Source organism: Arachis ipaensis, chromosome B08, assembly GCF_000816755.2.
Source record: "Arachis ipaensis cultivar K30076 chromosome B08, Araip1.1, whole genome shotgun sequence".
Taxonomy (NCBI): domain Eukaryota; kingdom Viridiplantae; phylum Streptophyta; class Magnoliopsida; order Fabales; family Fabaceae; genus Arachis; species Arachis ipaensis.
In genome coordinates this window covers 61,758,549-61,767,146 of record NC_029792.2, presented here as the reverse complement: position 1 = coordinate 61,767,146, position 8,598 = coordinate 61,758,549, and positions in this window count along the sequence as shown.

Genomic DNA, 8,598 nt, shown 5'->3' with positions numbered 1-8,598 from the left:
CTTTGGGTTACTAAGTGCTCTGTAGCAAGGGTTACTCTTGATAGTGGACTTTCAGCTGATAATCCCGGGTTAGTTAACCCAAGTTACCAAGTGATAAGGCACCCCTGAGAGCTTATTCATCCAAGTATATCCTTAGCACAGGAGCACCACAGACACATGCCTTAAGATACAACGCTTGGTGCCTAGCCTTATTTCTTACTCTTTTTCTTTATTTCTCAATTTTCATTTTCCTTTCCCCTTTTCTTATTAGGATCTTGTTATTTAGCTAGTCTCATGGGGTGTGTTTCAAGCATATGATTCAGGACAGATAGTTACCTTCCTACCTTGTTGGTCAACCAACTTAGCTAAGTAATTACTACACCACAAGCTTAAGAACTTACTCCACAAATTGAATCTCACTCTGGTCTTTCATAACATCTCTTTTTATTTGACTTAAAAGGACAAGCATACAAGTAAGCAAGGTGAAGATGCAGCAGGTAACTTGAAATAGTAAGCATAGACCTAAGCAATGAAAACTTAAAGGCAGAATTGAAAATCCTAAACTACCATGGAAACATGTTCTATTTCATACATAATTTTTCTTATTTAAAACTTGAAAAAGATGGAACAAAGAGGGAACTCCACCACCTTTTACTCATGGGGCTGCCCATGCTCTCCCTCTTGTTTGTCTTCTCTGTTTCCTTCTTGAGTGCTTGAACCCCCATTTCCTTTGCGCTTTCCAATCAACTTTTTCCAGAAGCCAGCATCTTCCATCTTCTTTTTCAATGTTTCCTTCTGTTGTTTCACCTTCCCTTCCTCTTGTTCAGTTAGATCTTTTTGGACTGTATCATACATGGGGATTGCAGAGTGCAAATGGTGCATATGTCCAGACACATAGTTCAAATTGGCTGGAGTGTTTATGTTGAATTCCTCCCTATGTAGTTGCCTCTATTCATTAAGCACGCTGAACTCGTTGAATACTTTCATCTAAGCTAGCTGGCGTTGGTTGAATTATTGAAGGTGTTTATCTTTACGCTCTTACCTTTCAGTCACTTGATTGATGGCTTGAGTGAGCTGGGAATAGTGCTCCTGTTGCTGCTCCATTTGTTGTTTCTGCTATTCTCCTTGTTGATTCATCCAGTTAGCAAGTAGTTCTTCCTGATGATCTATCAGTTGGGATTGAAGGTGAAGTTGTTGCTCTTGCCCTTCCATATATCTCCTCGCCAAGTCTTCAATGGCTCCTTGAATGTGACCTAGATTTATATTGGTTGGATCATAGTACTCTTCTTGTTGGTATTCTTCTTGATGATATTCTTCTTGGTGAGGTCCTTCTTGTGATGTTCTTTTCCCTATTTGAGGCCTTCTTTGTTGTTGGGCGGGTGTCATATAAGTTATACGCTGGAGCGTAACTAACCTCCCAGGGTTTACCTAATGGGGATTGCTATCTTCGAAGATCACCTTGGCTTTCTTACATAATCTTGTGATGGTGCTGGGATACAACAGCCGAGCGCTTGGATCACTCTTTTCGGCTGCTTCTTGGATTCCCTCAGCTATAATTTCATGTACATTGATGTCTTCACCGCTCATAATGCAATGTAGCATGGTAGCTCGAGCAATGTTGACTTCAGAATTATTTGAGGCTGGAAGGATAGATCTTCTCACGAGCTCAAACCATTCCTTGGCTTCCGGGATGAGGTCTCCTCTTCTGATGAACCGTGGCCTCTTATCTGCATACCTCTCCCAATCTGATCCTATGACACACATGTCATTCACGATTTTTTCAAGCTCATCATTGTCTGGCCCATTACTTATTCTTGCTTGATAACTTGGCTTATCAGAGGGTTGTGATTTCAGATGAAGGGTCCTCATGATAGCATTAGGACTGAAGTCCACCTCTGTTCCTCTCACATAACTTTTGAAGGTAGAGGAGCCTTGGTATTGTCTTTCCTGGCTACATTGGCATAGAACTCCTTAATAAGATTTGCATTTATTCTTGTTTCTTGGTTTGTGATCTCTTGCCAACCCCTCTGTTCAATCTTTTCTCCAATCTACGGGCACTCATCATAATTGAATTGGAACGTTAGCTCTGGCAATACTTTCTTGTGCTTGATACGTTCGAATTGAAGCTCATGGAAAGCGGTCTTGAACCTTCCTTCATCAAAAGGAATGCTCTCCACTGGTGTCTTTCCCTTTCGCCTTTTGGAGCTTGATGATGCCATACATGATTTTTGAGATGTGAAGGTGTTGAGGGGTTGTGGGTAGGTGGTGGAATTCGGCCGGGTTAGGATAGGGTATAGTTAAAGGAGTGGGTGAGAGTGCTTTTGATGGGGTAAGAGGAGTTGGGTGCCGAAAGTGGGAAGCACAGAGAATGGGAATTGGAGTGTGAATGGGGTACGGAATAAGAACCACTTATATAGAGAAGTGGTGAGTAAATGAAAGGTGTGGATTGATGGTGTGGGTGTATGATGAACGGATGGGGTTTAGCATGGGATGAGCACAAGGATCATCAACTTTATGATGGGGTTGGTTCGATTTCCAAGCGTGTCATTCTTCCAATGTTGCATGGCAACAATTCCCAATGCATTCCCTTTGAAGACACGTGTATAATCCTCTCCTTTTGAAGTGGCCGAACCCTTCCTCTTTCAATTGTCCCATCAATTTTCCTACAAAATAAAAGGAATGTGATTAATAAATTTGTGGATAGTGGCGGTAAAATTTAAAACAAAATGGGATAACTACTTTTTAAAGTTTTTGTTTCTAACTAACTAAGTGCTATTCATGACTGCAAACCAACTGTCAATTTAATTGTCCATGTATGCAACATTGGTGACACCAAACTTAGTTTGTGGCCATGTGGTGTACAAAGTTTTGTTCAAGGTTCTAAGAGTGCAATGATATGAATTGCATTCATGTCCTCTTAGTGTGCCTTGAACACCAAACTTGTTCTTCACTATATGTTGCATAAAAGGATTCATTCAAGTATATGTCAGAGTTGAATTGGAATTCATGAACCTTGCATTATTAACTACTTTAAAAGCATATAAAACATGGGTTTCCTCCCATGAAGCGCTTCTTTAGCATCACTAGCTTGACGTTCTGACTTTGTCAGGGTGGTTGGTAATGCTTCAAATCTTCCCCCCTCGCAGTAAATCTATCTCCATTGGCTTCATCAAGGATCTCCACATGTTCTAAGGAGAGAATCCTGTTGATGGTGAAAACTTTAGGTAGCTGAGATGGGATGGTGGGGAAATGAGGTGGGATAACTGGAAAATAAGCTGAGATCACTTTATCCCCTGGAGAGAAGTCCTCTGTAGGGATCTTCTTGTTCCTCCATCTCCTTGGTGCCTTCTTCTTTGTTCCTTTTGATGTTGCCCTGCTCTTTGTGACCTCTTTTTCCAAGGAAATTTTGTTGCTGGTCTCATATGACTCTGGTGGTTTAGGTTCCTCCTGGTTTTCCTTTTGCTGTGACAACTGCTGACTGTCTTGTTCATCAACCAAAGGGATTCCCAGGTGTACAGCTTGTGCTTCAATGCTTGTTTCTTCCACCAGTGCTTTGTCGTGCTCTTCCCTTGGTTCCTTGCTTTCCTGATCTGCTTCTTGTGAGGGTTTGAAGACATTGAATGCCAGTTGTTCGTCATGTATCTTCAGTATTAGCTCTCCTCGTTCCACATCTATGAGCGCTCTGGCTGTAGCTAGGAATGCTCTTCCCAATATGATTGGGTGAAGGTGACTCTCTTCCATTTCGAATATGACAAAGTCTCTGGGAAGAAAGTAGTTCCCAACCTTCACCAACACGTTTTTAACCACTCCTACTGCTTGTTTTTGAGTTTTGTCAGCCAGCCTGATGACTACGTCTGTGGGCATTAGCTCATTAATCTGCAACTTTTTCATGAGAGATAGAGGCATTAAATTTATGCTTGCTCCCAGATCACAGAGTCCCTTATCAATCAGTGTGTCTCCTATGGCACAGAGGATGTGAAAACTCCTGGGTCCTTCTTTTTTGTAGGCAACTCTGGTTGAATGAGAGCACTGCACTCCTTATTCATCACTATTGTTTGCCATCCTTTGAGTGAGCTTTTCCTGGTCAGCAGCTCTTTCATACACTTAATGTATGAGGGCATTTGTTGGAGAGCCTTGATGAATGGTATGTTTACATGGAGAGATGCAAACATATCAAGGAACTTTGAGTATATTCTCTTTTCTATACCACCATTGAGTCTTTGAGGAAAAGGTGCATAGAGTTTCAGCATCTCCTTCTGTGTAATTTTGGTTTCTTGGTGACCCTATTTCTGCTTCTCTGCTGAAGTATCTCCAGAGTGTTCGAAGGGTTTGTTCAGCTCTTCCTCAGTCCCCTTATCACTTATAGTGACCATCTTGCACTCTTCCCATCTTACTTTCTTTGCTTCACCTCTTGGGTTTTTCTCTGTGTCACTTGGGAAGCGGTCAGTAGGTTTGGGAATCTTCTCGGAGAGATATCCCACTTGAAATTCTAGCCTCTTAATGGTGTCTCCCTGGTTTTTGATATTGGCTCGCACCTCTTCCTTGAACACCTTGTTATCTTGGAGTTCCTTACATATGCCTTCAAGTAGAGTCTCAATCCTTGAGAGTCTATCTTCGGATGATGGTGAGTTGGGGTTAGAGGGATGAGAATGGCCATTTTGGTTTTGATATGGATGTTGAGAGGTGTTGTTAGGTGGGTGCTAATATGATCTCTGTGTGGAATGTTGGTGAGCTGCATTGCTGTTGGGGTTGTGACGTCTCTGATCTTGGCCTTGATCTTGTTGATTTCCCCACCCAAAGTTTGGGTAGTTCCTCCAACCAGGATTATAAGTTTTGGAGTATGGATCATGGGTCTGCCTCGGTGAATTTCCAATGTAGTTGGCTTGTTCCTGCTCACCCTCTGCTTCTCCATTCACTCCTTCTTGGGTTGCTGATGAGGTGGTGATTGCTGCTACTTGGTTCCTCTCTATCTTCTTGGTAAGGTCAGCCAACTGCTTGGTAATCAGCTTGTTCTGGGCCAGCAATGCATCCACGTTATTTAGCTCTATTACTCCTCTAGTGTTGCCTCTTTCAGAAACATAGAAGTAGTCATTCTCCGCTACAGTCTCAATGACATCTATGGCTTCTTCAATGGTCTTCTTCTTGTTCAGAGATCCCCGAGATGAGTGGTCTACTGCCTTCTTTGATTCGTAAGAAAGACCCTCATAGAAAATGTGTAACTGCACCCATTCATTGAACATATCTGGCGGGCACCTTCTTGTCAAGTCCTTAAACCTCTCCCATGCTTCATATAGAGTCTCACCATCTTATTGCCTGAAGGTTTGTACCTCAGCTCTCAACCTGTTGATTCTTTGAGGAGGGTAGAATCTCGCCAAGAATTTGCTCACCATATCTTCCCAGGTTGTTAAACTCTCCTTTGGGAAGGATTCCAGCCATTTGGATGCTTTGTCCTTGAGTGAGAAGGGAAACAGAAGCAGTCTATAGGTGTCAGGATGAACACCATTAGACTTCACAGTATCACATATCCTCAGGAATATGGTTAGACGTTGATTGGGGTCTTCTTGGACACTTACTCCGAATGAACAGTTGTTCTGAACAAGGGTGATGAGCTGTGGCTTTAGTTCAAAGTTATTGGCATGTATGGTTGGCTTTTGAATGCTACTTCCATAGTTTCCTGGGTTTGGATTGATATAAGAGCCTAGAACTCTTCTCTCTTGTCCAGCATGATGCACTGGACCTTCTCTGCCATGGTTGTCAGCCTCTTCTTCATGATGGTTCTCTATATTCTCATCCATGTCTGGTTCAAAGTACTCTTCCTCTTCCTCAGCACCAACAACTCTCTTTCTTCTTGCTTCCCTCCTTAATCTAAGGAAGGTCCTCTCAGGTTCAGAATCAACAGAAGTTGAAGCCCCGCTTCTTCTACCTTTCATACAACCAACATGGCCAAAGCAAAAGGGAGATAGAGATTATTCTTGTTAAAAATGCTGTTAGTATGAGTGATGCAATATATTAAATAGTTAGTGGGTTAGTGAACTGAATTGTAACAAATATGAGAACACCACAAACGGGTAGGCATAAAGGGAAGAAAATAACTAAAACTGAAAGTAAATTACTCAAATGGAATTCAAATCAAACAAAAGAAAAATGCTCAACCTAGTTATCCACCAATTTAATCGTTGATGATACAAAATCAATCCCCAGCAATGGCACCATAAACTTGATGCACGGAAACTTGTCTCTAACAATTTTCCCTCGGCAAGTATACCGAATTTTTGTCAAGTAAAAACTCACAATAGAGTGAGGTCGAATCCCACAGGGATTGATTGGTCAAGCAACTTTAATTAGAGGAATGTTCTAGTTGAGCTAAGCAGAAGTTGATTTGAGAGTTGCAGGAAATTAAATGGCGGGAAAGTAAAAAGCAAAGAATGTAAATACTGGAAATAAAGAGCTGAATGTAAATGGCCGAAAGTAAATTGCAGAATCTTAAATGGGGAATTGGGAAGATGAGAATAAAAGTAAATGGCAAAAATTAAAGAGAATGGGTACGATTAGAAATGGGGAGTTCATTGGGCTCAGGAGATGTTGTATTCTCCGGATCAAGTTTATTTTCATCTCTTCCTCAATCAATGCATTCATTGATCTCCTTGGCAATCTTAATTGATTGAATTCCAATTCTTTGGTAATTCGATCTCTCAAATCTTGATCAATAGCCAATTCCTTGGTCTAATTGCTCATGAGAAGAGATGAAGTGTGGTCACTGATTATACCACATGTATTCCCAAATCAAAGTGTTGGTAGGATTATATGTCACTATATCCACCCAAACCCCAATTTGGTCCAACATAGGAAAGCATTTCTAGCATGATCTCTTCATTCCTCTTCCAAGGTTCCGAAGAGATCCAAGTATGAATAGCTTCTTTTCCAAGACAACTGCCCAATTGGATGAAGATTGAAAGCTTTCTAGTAAAATCAAGAGAAAAGAAAGAAGAAGAATAATGAAAACTATTATTGATCCATCAAATTACAACAGAGCTCCCTAACCCAATGAAAGGGGTTTAGTTGTTCATAGCTCTGGGAATGAAAAGAAAAGATGGAAAGTACATTCTGATAGTAAAACTAAAAGTTGCAGAGAAAGTAAAATTATACAGAGAGTAGTTCTCCTAATGCCCCCTCCCAAAAAGCTCTCTTCTCTAGTCCAAAACTACTCCTATATATACTACTCTTCTGATCTTCTAGTTGGCTCTTCAAGTCCTTGGATATAGGCCTTTGGATCTTGAGTTGAAGCAGTTTGGAATCTTCAGCGGGCTGAGCTTTACTTGCTGAGAAAGTGTGAAGTAGGTATAGACTTTAGCTAGGACGTTAGTGGTGTTAACTTTAAGTGAAAATGTGGGTTCGAGAACATTAGTGACGATCACCTTTTTCACTAACGTTCCTAGCCCAAGATGGTTCACGTTAACTTCAATGTTAGTGGCACTAACGTGACCACAAATGTTGCCTCTTGGTCCATCGCAAGCGTTATTGGCATTTACCTTTGCCAATAACGTTGCTCTTAGCCCCTCTTTTCTCACGTTAGAGTCCACGTTAGTATAACTAACGTGGCTCTTAACGTGGGCATGCCTTAGCCTCGAGAGTATTAGTGACACTTACCTTTGTCACTAACGCTCCAAACGCCCCTTCTCACGTTAGTGCCTCAAATTGTCTTAACGTGGCCACTAACGTGGTGGTAATTGCCATCTCCAACGTTAGTGACAAAGGTGAGTGTCACTAACGTTGGCTCATCATTTCTTTCCTCCACGTTAGCTTCCACGTTAATGCAATTAACGTGGCAACTAACGTGGCTCATAGTGGCTTGGTCCAACGTTAGTGACAAAGGTGAATGTCACTAACTTTGCCAATTCCTTGCTCCTCCCACGTTAGAGTTCACGTTAATGTAGTTAACGTGACTCTTAACGTGGCCAATTGGGCTTAGTCCAACGTTAGTGACAAAGGTGAGTGTCACTAACGTTGGCATTGTCTTCCGTTTCCACGTTAGAGTTCACGTTAACTGAGTTAACGTGACTCTTAACGTGGCCAATTGCCAATTTGGAGCGTTAGTGGTATTCACTTTTACCACTAACGCTGGAGCTCCCTTTTACTCCACGTTAACTACCACGTTAATATAGTTAACGTGGCAATTAACGTGGGCCATGATGGTTTCGAAGGCGTTATTGGCAATCACTTTTCTCATTAACGTTGCAAGTTTATTCCCATTCCACGTTAGTGGTCATGTTAATTAGATTAACGTAGCTACTAATGTGGCTCTTCCTTGCTTCTTTTGTCCTGAAATCAATGCTTGCTTATTAAAATCACATAAAATTCACAATGCTTGCTTGAATCAAGATGTAAGTGATTATCTACCCAAAACTTGCTTATTAACTAAGAAAATGCATGAAACTACCCTAAAACAGTAAAGAAAAGGTCAGTGAAACTGGCCAAAATGCCCTGGCATCAGTATATGCACTCTAATCTCTCATGTGTATAGGGTAATTCACTCTAGTCTTCCCTAGTCATGCTTTCTAAACTTTTTTCATCACCTAACCAATCAACAATATTTAATGTACCAATGCAAATATCATGAGG